Source organism: Trichechus manatus, unplaced genomic scaffold (assembly GCF_000243295.1).
Source record: "Trichechus manatus latirostris isolate Lorelei unplaced genomic scaffold, TriManLat1.0 scaffold00015, whole genome shotgun sequence".
Taxonomy (NCBI): Eukaryota; Metazoa; Chordata; class Mammalia; order Sirenia; family Trichechidae; genus Trichechus; species Trichechus manatus.
In genome coordinates this window covers 22958592-22972415 of record NW_004443951.1, presented here as the reverse complement: position 1 = coordinate 22972415, position 13824 = coordinate 22958592, and positions in this window count along the sequence as shown.

The window sequence follows — 13824 nt, the reverse complement described above, 5'->3', positions numbered from 1 at the left end:
AGGCAGAAGGGGACAAGGAAGCTGGTGATAGGGAACCCAAGGTTGAGTAAGGATATTGTTGATGTGTTGTGAGATTGTTCACCATTGTCATAGGGTAACATTTGTAGTAACTGTTAAATGAGAAATTTGTTCTGTAAGCCTTCATCTTAAGTGAGAATAACAGCAGAATTGGAAGAGCGTAGTCAATGTCACTGAACTGTGTATATAGAAATTTTTGAAACGGTGTATCTTTGGCTATGTGTATTTTCACCAAAAAAAATAAAAGTTTGAGACGTTAGAGCGTTGACATGTTGTGGGGTTGTTAACCAGTGTCATAAAACAATATGTGTACTACTGTTTCATGAGAAACTATTTGTACTGTAAGTCTTCACCTGAAGTACAATAAAAAAAATTTTTAAAAATCCAAAAAAAAAATCTTTCTAGAACTACAAAAAAAAAAAAATGGTTTAGTGCAGAGTTTGCCTTAATTCAAGTATTCCTTATCTGAGCCCTCACAGCTACCTAGGTTATGTAGCAAAGCAAGGCTCTCCACCTATAACATTAGCCCTCACTCCTTCACATTCCTCCCACGTGAACACTAGGGTCTAATCCTGCCAGCCTCATCAACGTCTTTGTTGCTCAACCTCTCACTGGTTGACAGATGATCAATACACTGGGAATACAATTCTAAACTGATTGCAAAATATAATTGCAAATTTTGCATAGAAGAGGGGGGCAGGATTTCATAAAGTCTATGAACATTCTGTGGAGAACAGCTGGAATCACATGCAAAGCCTTTGACAAGCAAGTATTCGGAAGAGTTAGAGCAGTTAACAACTGAAGAGAAAACAGCAAGCATGATGATACCATGAAAACTTTGAAAGACAATGGTTTGAATATCAAAAGAATAAGAGAGGCCCTTGAAAAATTGATAAAGTGTTCAAAGAGTTTTTGCAAAAAATAATCCTTTTTGCAATCATGCTGCAAAAGTCAAACATGAATCTGACAATGTTATTGCATTCTATCATATACTTCAGTTGGGAAAATTCCACCAAAAAAGTCAACCCTTGATTCACTCTTTGTTCATTCAAAGAATGGGTGGAGACTTGTATGTGTGGTTTCAATTTTGTTAAGCATAAAATAAAATAAACATAGTTTAATAATTTTTTTTGTTTTCAATTTTCAGGATGCATTCAAACACAGCTCTTTTATAAATATTCGCTATGAAGTTTTGGTCTCTTTCTTCACGGCAATTTTATGTAGCCTTTTCTACTTCCAAATATCCCAAGGTATCAAAGGCCAGCTCTAACCAGGGAAAAAAATGAGGAACTGGCCTGTGAACTCCTTTCTGATTATCTGAGATTTGTAACTTCCATATTTCACTTTTTGCCTGGACTTCAAATAAGCTAAGTTAAACTTTGCCGTTATCATGCTTTGTTGTTGTTAGTTGCCTTTGAGTTGGCTCTGACTCATGGAAACCTTACGTATAACAGAACAAAACTTTTCCTGTTTCTGTGCCATTTTCATGATCATTGGTAACTTTGAGTTTATTGTTTTGGCTATTATTTTGATCCATCTCATTGAGCATTTCCCTAGCTTTTGCTGACCCTCCACTTTACCGAACATGATGTCCTTTTCCAGTGACTGGTCTTTCCTGATAACATGTCCAAAGTAAGCAAGCCAATGTCTCACCATCCTTGTTTTTAAGGAGGATTCTGGTTGTAATTCTTCTAAGACTGATTTGTTCATTGTTCTGGCAGTCCATGGTGTATTCAATATTTTTTGCCAACACCACAATTCAAATGCAGTACTTCTTCTTTTGTCTTCTTTTTTCATTGCCCAGCTTTTGTATGCACATAAGGCGATTGAAAATACCATGGCTTAGGTCAGGTGCACTTTAGTCATCAAAGTGACATATTTGCTTTTTAAAACTTCAAAGAGGTCTTTTGCAGTTGATTTACCCAACATAATATGTCATTTGATTTTTTGACTGCTGCTTCCATGGATGTTGATTGTTGATCGAAGTAGAATGAAATCCTTGACAACTTCAATTTCTTCTTCATTTATTGTGATGTAGTCTGTCTTAGGCTGGATTCTCCAGAGGAGCAAAACCAGTATAGTGTATAAATAAATATATAGAGAGATTAATATCAAGGAAACAGCTCATGCGATTGAAGAGGTTAGAATGCCCCAAGTCCGTGGATCAGGGTAGAGGCCTCTCCCAATTCACACAGCCACAGAAGCTGGCGAGCCCAAGATCGGCAGGTCAGAGAGCAGGGGTCCGCTCACAGGTTGCGAAGATCAACCAATCCCAAGTTTGGCAGATAAGCTGGCAGCTCAAGTCCCAAGAACCAGAGGTCAGATGAACAGGAGGTAGCCACAGGATCCAGAGCAAGCAAAAAGCCAGAACGTCTGCTTATATTCAAATGCAGGCCACACCCCCAGGGAAACGCCCTTTCCTCTGATTGGCTACTCACAGCATATTCAATCATGGGAGTGATCACATATAAACACAGAGAATCATGGCCCAGCCAAGCTGACACACAATCTTTACCATCGCATTGCCTATCAGTCCATATCATGCTTTAGTTCCCCTTTTATCTTTGGTCTCATTTTTTTCTTATATCTATCCTTTATTAAACCAATTGAATATATATTTTGCGGATAATGTACAATTGTGAAGAATGGGAATTCCAGAACACTTAATTGTGCTCATGAGGAACCTGTACATAGATTAAGAGGCAGTCGTTCAAACAGAACAAGAGGATAGTGAGTGGTTTAAAGTCAGGAAAGGTGTGCATCAGGGTTGTATCCTTTCACCATACTTGTTCAATCTGTATGCTGAGCAAATAATCAAGAAGCTGGACTACATGAAGAAGAATGTGACATCAGGATTGGAGGAAGACTCATTAACAATTTGAGATACGCAGATGACAACTTTGCTTGCTGAAAGTGAAGAAGACTTGAAGCACTTACTGATGAAGATCAAAGACCACAGCCTTCAGTATGGATTACACCTCAACATAAAGAAAACACAAATCCTCATAACTAGACCAATAAGCAGCATCATGATAAATGGAGAAAAGATTGAAGTGGTCAAGTATTTAATTTTACTTGGATCCACAGTTAACACCCATGGAAGCAGCAGTCAAGAAATCAAAAGATGCATTGCATTGGGCAAATCTGCTGCAAAAGATCTCTTTAAACTGTTGAAAAGCAAGGAAGTTACTAGAAGGACAAAGGTGCGCCTGACCCAAGCCATGATGTTTTCAATCGCCTCATATGCATGTGAAAGCTGGACAATGAACAAGGAAGACCCAAGAAGAATTGATGCCTTTGAGTTGTGGTGTTAGTGAAGAATACTGAATATACCATGGACTGCCAAAAGAACGAACAAATATGTCTTGGAAGAAGTACAGCCACAGTGCTCCTTAGAAGGGAGGATGGCGAGACTTCGTCTCACATACTTTGGAGATGTTGTCAGGAGGGATCAGTCCCAGAAAAGGACATCATCCTTGGTAGAGTGTCAGTGGAAAAGAGGAAGACCCTCAACGAGATGGATTGACACAGTGGCTGCAACAATGGGCTCAGGCATAACAACGATCATGAAGATGGTGCAGGACAGGGCAGTGTTTCATTCTATTGTACATTGGGTGGTTGAGTCAGAACTTGATGGCATCTAACAACAACAACATAACAACAGCAATGTATCTCAAATGTTCCGTGGAAGGAGGCAGCACATTAATTATTGACAAATTCTGAAGGTGTTCTCCGAAAGATCAACACGGACTTTCTAATTGTTTCATCCAGTGGCCTTTCCCAGGTCCTTATCCCTCTCTGCCTCTTTAAAGCATCTGACCAGGTCCCTTCCCCATCCCTTCCTCCCTTGATGTTTTCTAGCACACGGTACTCTGGCTAGTTTTCCTCCTACATTTCTGTCCTCCCCTTCTTGGCCTCTTGTTCCAAATGTAGAAATGTCTATGCTTGAAACATTTGATTTATTTCCAGATGTTTCAGCGGTTTCCAGAGAGCTGGAATGGTCCAACAGTCAATAAAGTTTGTCTTAAGTCTACTCTTTTACCAGTCGCCATCAAGATGATTCTGACTCACAGCAGCCAAACACATTAACTGTTTGCACCATCCACGGATTTCAAGCCACTCTAGGGTTACTTATTCTGATGTCCATTCTCCTTACGCCACCCAGATACACACTTATTCCATATTTTTATCTTATTATTTAACATATACAAAAAGATACAGAGAATAATACAATGAATACCTGTGCACCCTATCCAGTTTAAGGAATAAAATATTATACTATAAAGTCTTATATCTCCAGCTCATTTTCAATTCTTATTAAAAGAAGCAGGTTGAAGGGGCTGTATGTCAAGGCAGTCTGGGGATTGTAGCAGTCATGAACAATAACAAACATGGGTACCGTAAATTTCTGGCTTAGACGTATTCTCACAGACATTTAATCTTCCCTACAATCCCATGCTGAAATCTCAGGGTGGTGCAAACAGTTAACACTCTCAGTTGCTAACCAAAATGTTGGAGGTTTGAGTCCACCCAGAGGTACCTCGGAAGAAAGACCTGGTGATCTACTTCCAACCAGCCACTGAATACCATTTGGAGCACATTTCTGCTCCACCACGTATGAGGTTGCCATGGTTGGAATGGACGCTCGACAGCAACTAGTTTTTGGTTTACAATCCAGTGAGGTGTCTATTGTTCTTCCCACTCAGGGTTAAGGAAAAAGATTCAGAAAGCATTTGATGTAGTAGAATGCAGTGGTTAAGACGAGGACCCTTGAGCCAGACTGCCTAGGTTTGAACCACGGCTCCAATACCTGTTGGCTGTGCATTGTAGGCCCAGTTACTTAAATGTTCTGTGCCTCTAGGTTCTCATCTCCAAGACAGGGTAATAACAGCACTTACTTCATAACGTTTTTGTAAAGATAAATGTAAGTTTGGAAGAGACCCTGGAATATTTTAAGTGCTATATATGTGTTTGCTGCTGCTGTCACTATTACTATTACTGCTGTTACGATGATGATGATTACCTGACGTACCCACTAACCAAAAACCAAACCCATTGCTGTCCAGTCGATTCTGATTTATAGCAACCCCGTAGGATAGAATAGAACTGCTCCCATAGGATTTCCAATGCTGGAATCTTTACTGAAGCAGACTGCCACATCTTTCTCCTTTGGAGAGACTGGTAGGCTTGAACTGCCAACCTTTCAGTTAGCAGCCAAGCACTTAACCACTGTACCACCAGGGCTCCTCGACATACCCACTAAGGAGAGCTATATTATTTTGCCTAATTCTAGGCTCGCAAGGGCCTCCAACGCCCATAGCTGCAACAAATCAGCTCCCATTGTAGAATTTAGCTACCCCCAGGCTCAGGACCCAGTCATCTGGTATTTAGAATTTAAGAAGCCCCTAGCCTACCGTTCATGATTCATCCCTGTCAGCCTGGGTGCTGGTCCCATTCTGACCTAGTGCCCCTTGTACACTGAGGACCTGTCTCATGCCTCAGTATCTATTCCCCCAGGGCTGCGAGTGTCCTGCCGCCAAATATCCCTGGAGCTGATCACCTGCTGATACTCCCCCATCATCATTTTTCTCTAGTACACCCTTCCCTGGCTGGTGAAACACCCTAGGACTTCTGACAGTTCTGCCACAAAGCAAACATCTTTGCCCAGTAAACATGTCTAACTTCTGGATCTGAGACCTTCTGGGTCTACTCCAGCCCACCACTAGCCAGGTCTTCCTTTGACAAGAATTACCCAGTTTGAGAGTGGCACGTCTCCGTATCTACCAGGTTCTGCTTTCCCTTTTAACAACTTAATTCGTTGTTGTTGGTGTTGTTTTAATCTATGACCTATTGTTAATCAGCTTCCTGCCCTGGGGTTTGCTCACAGAGCTTATAAGCAATCCGAAGCACTGGCTGGGTTAGGCTTTCACATAAATGCAATTGCACTTTTATTGCCACCATAATTTTGAGTTGCTGAGTAATGAGACTGATCCCTCAGAGAAGTAAAAGGCAAATATGTGGCCACTCAGCAGCCAACTCTTATTTCTTTATAATTTGGTGCTGCGAAGGACTGTGTCTCTCTTTTCCCCTCACTTCTGATCATGGCAACCTCAGCAGTCTGGAATGTCTAGGTGACGTTCAACCTCAGCAGCCTCCACCTGTTCCTATTCATTCTTTTCAAAATTTACCCTGGAGGGCAGGACTTCCTGTGGTGATAAGGCTCTTGGGAGACTCTCTTCAGCAAAACAACAACTTAACTGCTGAAATTTATGCAACTGTTGAAAATTATTTTAAAAAATTATTTGAAGTCTCTGGAAATTGTGCTAAGGAAACATTCATTGAATAAAAATCTACTATCTTGGAAAAAACAGCAAGAGTCTATGACATTTGAGTCACTACTCATACCCTTATTCACGCCTACTACCTGTTACTCTTTGCCGCCGAGTAGATTCGGACTCATAGTGACCCTTTAGGACAGGGTAGAACTGCCCCATAGGGTTTCCAAGGCCGTAATCTTTGTGAAAGCAGACTGCTACATCTTTCCCCTGCGGAACAGCTGGTGGGTTCAAACCACTGACCTTTCAGTTAGCAACCAAGCGCTTTAACCACTGTGCCACCAGGGCTCCCTTATTCACACCCACTAGAATAGCTATCCTGGGGCACTGGTGGCGCAGTGGTTAAGAGCACAGGCTACTAACAAATAGGTTGGTGGTTCAAATACACTAGCTGCTCCTTGGAAACCCTATGGGGCAGTTCTACTCTGTCCTACAGGGTCGCTATGAGTCAGAATCGACTCAGTGGCAATGGGTTTGGGTAAGGGGTTAGAACAGCTATAATAAATTAGACAATAAAGAGTGTTGGTGAGGACATGGAGAAGTTGAAACCCTCATATATTGCTGGTGGGATTGTAAAATGGTGCACTTTGGAAAACAGTTTGGCAGTTCCACAAAATGTTAAATATACTTACCGTAAAACCAAAAACATCAAACCTGCTCCCATCAAGTTGATTCTGACTCGTGGTGACCCCATGTGTTACTGAGTAGAATTGCTCAGTAAGGCTTTCTCGGTTTTAATCTTTATGAAAGCGGATTGCCTGGCCCTTTGGGTGAGTTCATGAACCAACCTTTAGGTTAGTAGTTGAGTGCAAACCATTTTTGCCACCCAGGGTCCTAGAGTTACCACAGGACTCAGCAATTCCACTCCTAGATACATATCCAAGAGAACTGAAAACATACATCCACACAAACACTTATACACAAACGTGCATAGCAGCTTTATTCGTAATAGCCAAAAAGTGGTAACAACTCAAATGTCCACTAACCGATGAATGGATAAATAAAATGTCGTATATCTATACAGTGAAATATTATTCAGCAATAAGAAGCAATAAAGGACTGATACACACCAGACATGGATGAATCTTGAAAACATTATGCTAAATAAAAGACACCAGTCACAAAAGGCCACATACTGTATTATATGAAATGTCCATTCATATGAAATGTCCCAAATAGGAAAATCTATAGAAATAGAAAATGGGTTAGTGGTTGGAGTAAGGAACGGGGGAAAAGGGGAGTGACTGTTAATGGGTATGGATTTTATTTTGGGGGGAAAAATTCTTCTAAAATTAGATGGTGGTGATGGTTACAAAAACCTATGACTATACTAAGAACATTGAATAGTATACTTCAAGTGATTTAATTGTATGATATGAAAACTATAATAAAGCTGTTGAAAATTATTACATTTCAATGCATCCAAAAGAATACATGTAGCCTACGTGTGAGTTACATAGCATAATAAAGTGAAACCCATTTAAAAACTTAGAATATTACTAGTATTGTTTTATTTACCTGTGTGTTCCTCCCATATCCCATCTTCTTCCTCCCTTCGGAGAGAGTAACCTTTTTCCTGAATTCTGTGTTTATCATTCTCTTGCTTTTTGTGAGGCAGCTCAGTCTCAGAAGGGTAGCTATGGAGCCTCACTACCTGAATTCATTGCCACAATGGTGGAAGGCTTCTAAAATGGCCTCCAATGATCCTGTCTCCTGATATTCGTGTCTTTTTGTAATGTCCTACCCTTGAGGATGGGCTGGACCAAGTGACTTGCTTCTAACAAACAGCAAAGCTTAGGTCACACAAAGACTCTGGCAATCATCTTTCTCATTTTTTATTGCTTTCTCTCTTGCTCACTCAAATGGTAGCCAACAGCCATGTTTTGAGCTGCCCTATAGAAAGGCCTATGTGGCAAGGAACTGAGAGAGGCCCTCAGTCCAACAACCAGGAGAAACTGAATCCTGACAACAGTCAGAAGAGTGAGCTTGGAAGCAGATCCTCCTCCAATCCTTGAGATAACTACAGCCTGGCTGACACCTTCGTTGCAGCCTTGTAAGAAACCCTGAGCCAGAAGACCCAGGTAAGCTATGTCTAGATTTCTGGCTCACATAAACTGTGAGATAAACTTGGCTATTTTAAGCTGCTAAGTTTTGGGGTAATTTGTTATGCAGCAATAGATAATCAGCATGAGCACTTAATTAGCTAGGTAATCTCAGGCTAGTTACTAAAAGTTTCCATGCCTTGGTTTCATAGCTGTGAAATGGGAATAATAGTAATAGCATCTTCCTCATGGGGTCTAGAGAGGATAAAATAAGTTAATACATAAAAGGCTTAGAATAGTTTGTAGTGCACAGCAAATGCTCAGTAAATGTTAGCTGTTTTAGTTTTATCGTATATGTTTGGATTCCTCATTGAATACGTATCCAAGACCTAACTTATCCATAGCTATGAGCACACACTACTGTGTTGTGACACTAGGGAAGAAGCTGCTGGTCCACATCAGCCATGTCTGTTTATGGGAGGTTTTCTTATTTTTTTGAGAGGGAATGGACTAGTTTCAGGAACTGATCACTCACTGGCGAGATGAGATTTATTGAAGTTTGCTAAACTAACTGTTTCTAATGTTCAAAGGGCTCCCCATATCAAGGACTTGATGAGCCCCTTCTGAAGACATTTATGTTGCACAGGGAGAGATTGAATTCCTACTCTGCCTTTGGTTTTCCTGACTGGCAAACACAGATCTTTGTAACTTCTTCATATGGGTCATATCTACCATTCCTCTGGTGCCTCTCTAGACCATCTCAAATATGGTGCCCAGAGCAATACACAGAGCTTTGGACGTGGGCACGTGGAACTGAAATAAGATGCTGAGACATGTGTTTCCAAAAGTTGGTGATTTGTTTATTCAGCAACCATTAATCTACACTTATTGCATGCAAGGCACTGAGCTAGTTCCTGAGGGTCAGCACTGAATACATTCAAGGGACTTGGTTAGGATTTAAGGATCTATACAGAGCCATCACTTATATGTAGAGCTCTGGAATCCTGTCTGCCTGGGTTAACCTTTCTTCCTCTTCTTTCTTCAGGATTGGGTTCTATTACTCCATCTTCCAGCATTTCCTCCTCTGTTAGGCAGGGATTCCTGCAATCCTATCTTCCCTTTATCTTAGAGTTGTGTTTCCAGACTTACATGACGGTAGGAGTCACATGAGTGCTTGTTAAGTACAGATTCCCAGGCCTCACTCCAGACCTCTGGAATCCAAATCTCGTGGGGAACTGTCTGGAATCTATTTTTAACAAGCACCTCCAGGTAATTCTTATTATCATCCAAGTTTGGGAAACACTGTCTTAGAATGTTTTACTCTCATCTCTCCCCCCCCAAACCCCACCCCACTTCCCCAGTTCTGGGATGGTGAATAACTGCCCATGACAGACATCACTAACTGATCACAGGACTCTTTCATACTGAACCTGGTTAAGGCCTCAGAACCCTCAACAAGCACTTCAGGCAGCCACTCCTCATCAGGTAGAGTTACACTGGAGGTGAAATGTAACTGCCCTAGTTAATGTAGAGTTAATACATATTCATGTGATGGTGTTATTTCACTGAGCTGTTAGTGATAGATATGCAGGAGTTCCAGGTGTAAAGACTCTGGTAGGACCCAAATCCATCTTGAACTTTGTACTCACAATAGATTGAGACTTCCACAGACAGATGTCTTCAGAGAGGGGTTAAAGGTACTTACCATGGGTGTTTTTCTCCTGTTTCCTCCAGATAACAGGTTCACTCTGGTCATGGAGTATGGTAGTGAATGGTGATATGAGTGTGTGTGCATACTGTCCTGAGAGGGGTATTGGGAAAGTGGGAAAGTTTTGTGGGGTTTTAAAAACTTTTCTAAGTCTTGGCCAAAATGTTGTTGTTTGTTGTTAGTTGCCATTGAGTCAGCTCTGACTCATGACAACTTTATGTATAACAAAACTAAACGTTACCTGGTCCTGCACCATCTTCATGATTTTTGCTATGCTTGATCTATTTTTGCAGCATTGTGTCAATCTATCTCATTGAGGATTCCCTTCATTTTCGCTGACTCTCTACTTTACCAAACATGATGTCCTTTTCTAGCGATGGGTCTTTCCTAATGATGTGTCCAAAGTAAGTGTAACCTCACTGAATTGGCATTAGATAGTAGCAGGTCTATAAAACTTCCTAGATGTCTGTAAACCATAGTGTTTCTGTTTTCTCTTTATTACCCCCCAAATGCCAAGATGTCACTACTGCTAAAGGAATAGGCCAGATCAGGTAACAGAATACCAGAGCTTCTGCCCTCAAAAAATGTTCTTATTAATGGGAGAGAAAAATAAGCAGGAAATCATGGTATTACACAATGGTATGCCCACTGAGAGCCACTGGGAGCTGTAGGGGAGAAGTTAACTGTGTTGGGATGGGAGGTATTAAGGAAGTGTGAAACCAAAAGAAGTAATTCAGGGCCCTATTAGTAAAGTAAGAGTTTGTTCCATGGAGGAGTTGGGAAGTGAGAAAAGACATTCCAGGCTGCAGATCCACAGAGACTTATAACTGCTCACTTCCAGGGGTCAATATGGAATAGAAGCATGGCTGGAGGACAGCATGTGTGCTTGGGTGGGGAAGTGGTGGGCAAGGCAGCACAGGGCTGGAGAGGGTAGCAACTGATCTATCAAAGAGAAGAGACTTTAAGATATCAGCATTTATGGGTTCCTACTTGAGCAACTGAGTCCCTGCTCCATTATCCTAGAGGAGCTCTCTCATCCATGAGCCTTCATATGTGGAGCTTTCACTGAGCATTTTAGAGCCTCCCTCTTAAGTATGAAGAGCAGTCAAGATTCACCAGATGTTTAAGGAACATTTCTATTGTGAAAGGCAAAGACTAAAATAAGCAAACAACAAAAAAGAAATTCAGAGGAAATAGAAGCAATGCAGGAAGAAGAAGAAAAAAACTTCAATATCCTCAGAGCTATAAAGGAAAATATTATATCCTTGACACAAGAACAAACAACTATAAAGAAGAAATATTAATACAGTAAAACCTGCAAAAGGTAGAACCTATATAAGGTGGAAACCTGTCAGAAAAGAAAAACTCAAATATTTTCCATTAAATATTTTCCACTAAAATGAGCTATAAAAAAATTTTACGCCCAGTCAAAGGTGGAAAACTTGCAAGACCTGGAAAAACAAGGCAGTCCCCATCGAGTTCCAGCTGTCACAGTTTTTACTGTATAAAAGGAGCTCTTGAAAATTAAAAATAGTATAGCAGAAATAAGCAACTCAGTGGAATGGTTGTAAGGATGAATTAAGGAAATCTCCAAAGAGGAGAACAAAATACCGAAGAGATGAAAAATGGGAGAAAGTATAAGAAGATTATAAAACCAATGAGGAGAGCCAATATTTGAAAAGCAGAAAGTTCCAGAAAGAGGGGAAATTATTGAAGTAATAAATCAAGAATTTCCAGATTGAAAGGGCCATCAAGTGCTAGAACAATGGATGAAAAACATCCCTCACTCACTGACATTCAAAGAATCAGGAACCAGGACAGCATCAGATTTCTCAATATCAACACTGAACGCTAGAAAAAAATGTGGAAATACTTTCAAAATCCTGAGAAGGGAAAATTATTTCCATTCTAAAATTTTATATTCAGCCAAACTATTAATTGTTAGGGTATAATGCAAAACCACCTCACACATACAAGCTCTAGAAAATACTGCCTCCCCTGAGCCCTTACTCAGAAAGCTACGGAAGGACTTTCCCCAACAAGATGAGCAAGTAAACCAAGAAAGAGGAAGCCCGGGGTCCAGGAAACAAGAAGTTTAACACAGGAGTGGGTCAAAGAGAAATACCAGATTGATGAAGAAGGGAAGTCCCGGGATGATAGACGAGTGGCAGACCAGGATGGAAAAATATAAACTAATATCATTAAATATATTTCAGCATATTTAAAAGAAAATTATAATTCTGCCAGAGAGTTCAGGAATGAAATAGTGATAGGTACATAGAAAACCAATGATTAAAGTGCTTGGCTGCTAACCATAAAGTTGGTGGTTTGAACCCACCAGCTACTCTGTGGGAGAAAGATGTGCAGTCTGCTTCTGTAAAGATTACAGCCTTGGAAACCCTATGGGGTAGTTCTACTCTGTCCTATACAGTTGCTATGAGTCAAAATCGACCTGACACCAACTGGTTTGGTTTTGGGTTATAACCCAAAGAAAACAACAAAGTTGTGCAAGAAAAGAAATATAATCATAGTGCACTATGTAACTCAAGTTGAGAATGTTGTTTTTGTTAGGTGCCCTTGAGTTGGTTCCAACTAATAGTGACTCTATGTACAACAGAATGAAACACTGCCTGGTCCTATGCCATTCTCAGAATTGTTGTTATGCTCAAGCCCATTGTTGCAGCCACTGTGTCAATCCGTCTTACTGAGGGCCTTCATCTTTTTTGCTGGCCGTCTACTTTACCAACTATGATGTCCTTCTCCAAGGACTGATCCCTCGTGATAACATGTCCAAAGTATGTGTCTTAGTTATCTAGTGCTGCTGTAACAGAAATACCACAAGTGGATGACTTTAACAAAGAGAAATTTATTTTCTCAGTCTAGTAGGCTAGAAGTCCAAATTCAGGGCATCAGCTCCAGGGAAAGGCTTTCTCTGTTGGCTCTGGAGGAAGGTCCTTGTCATCAATCTTCCCCTAGACTAAGAGCTTCTCCTTGCAGGAACCCCAGTTCCAAAGGACGCGCTCTGTTCCAGGCACTGCTTTCTTGGTGGTATGAGGTCCCCATGACTCTCTGTTCACTTCTCTCTTTTATATATCAAAAGTGTTTGGGTTAACCTGGTGAAGAACCAGATGGTATCTGGTGGAAAACCAGCACCATGAGTTTAAAGAGCCTGCCATGGCCACCATCTAAGAGCTTGACTAAGTCCAGGTATTGATATTCAATGTGTTATCTCCAATCTCTGATCAAAAGGAAGGAATGATTTAGAAATAATATTTGGAATCATTGTTCCCTGACCAAGAGCATGGAGAAATGTGACCCAGCTAGGGCTGGGCCCTCACAGACTCACAGAGACACATCAGCTGGTCCCTGAGATAAGACAATAGATGGGACAATCTCAAAAATTATCTTAAGGAAGTTTTCACAAAAGGGCAATAAAACCTAACCCAAAGGACTTCTCCTTTTTGTCTTTTTCTATTAATATTTAGTGAATAGGAATTTGTTGGACCAATGAAGACCTTCTTGACTTTCGTAACTGAAACCCGTACCAATGATTGTTAAGAAAGATGATTTAAAACATAAGACTACAATTTCTAACCAATCAGTGAAAAGGTGACGATTTCAATAATTCTAGCCATTTTGTGATGCTGATATATACTGATGATTTTGTAACCTTTGGACTTGGGCAGACATGGCTGTGGCAGCATGGTTGTCCATTTTTCCA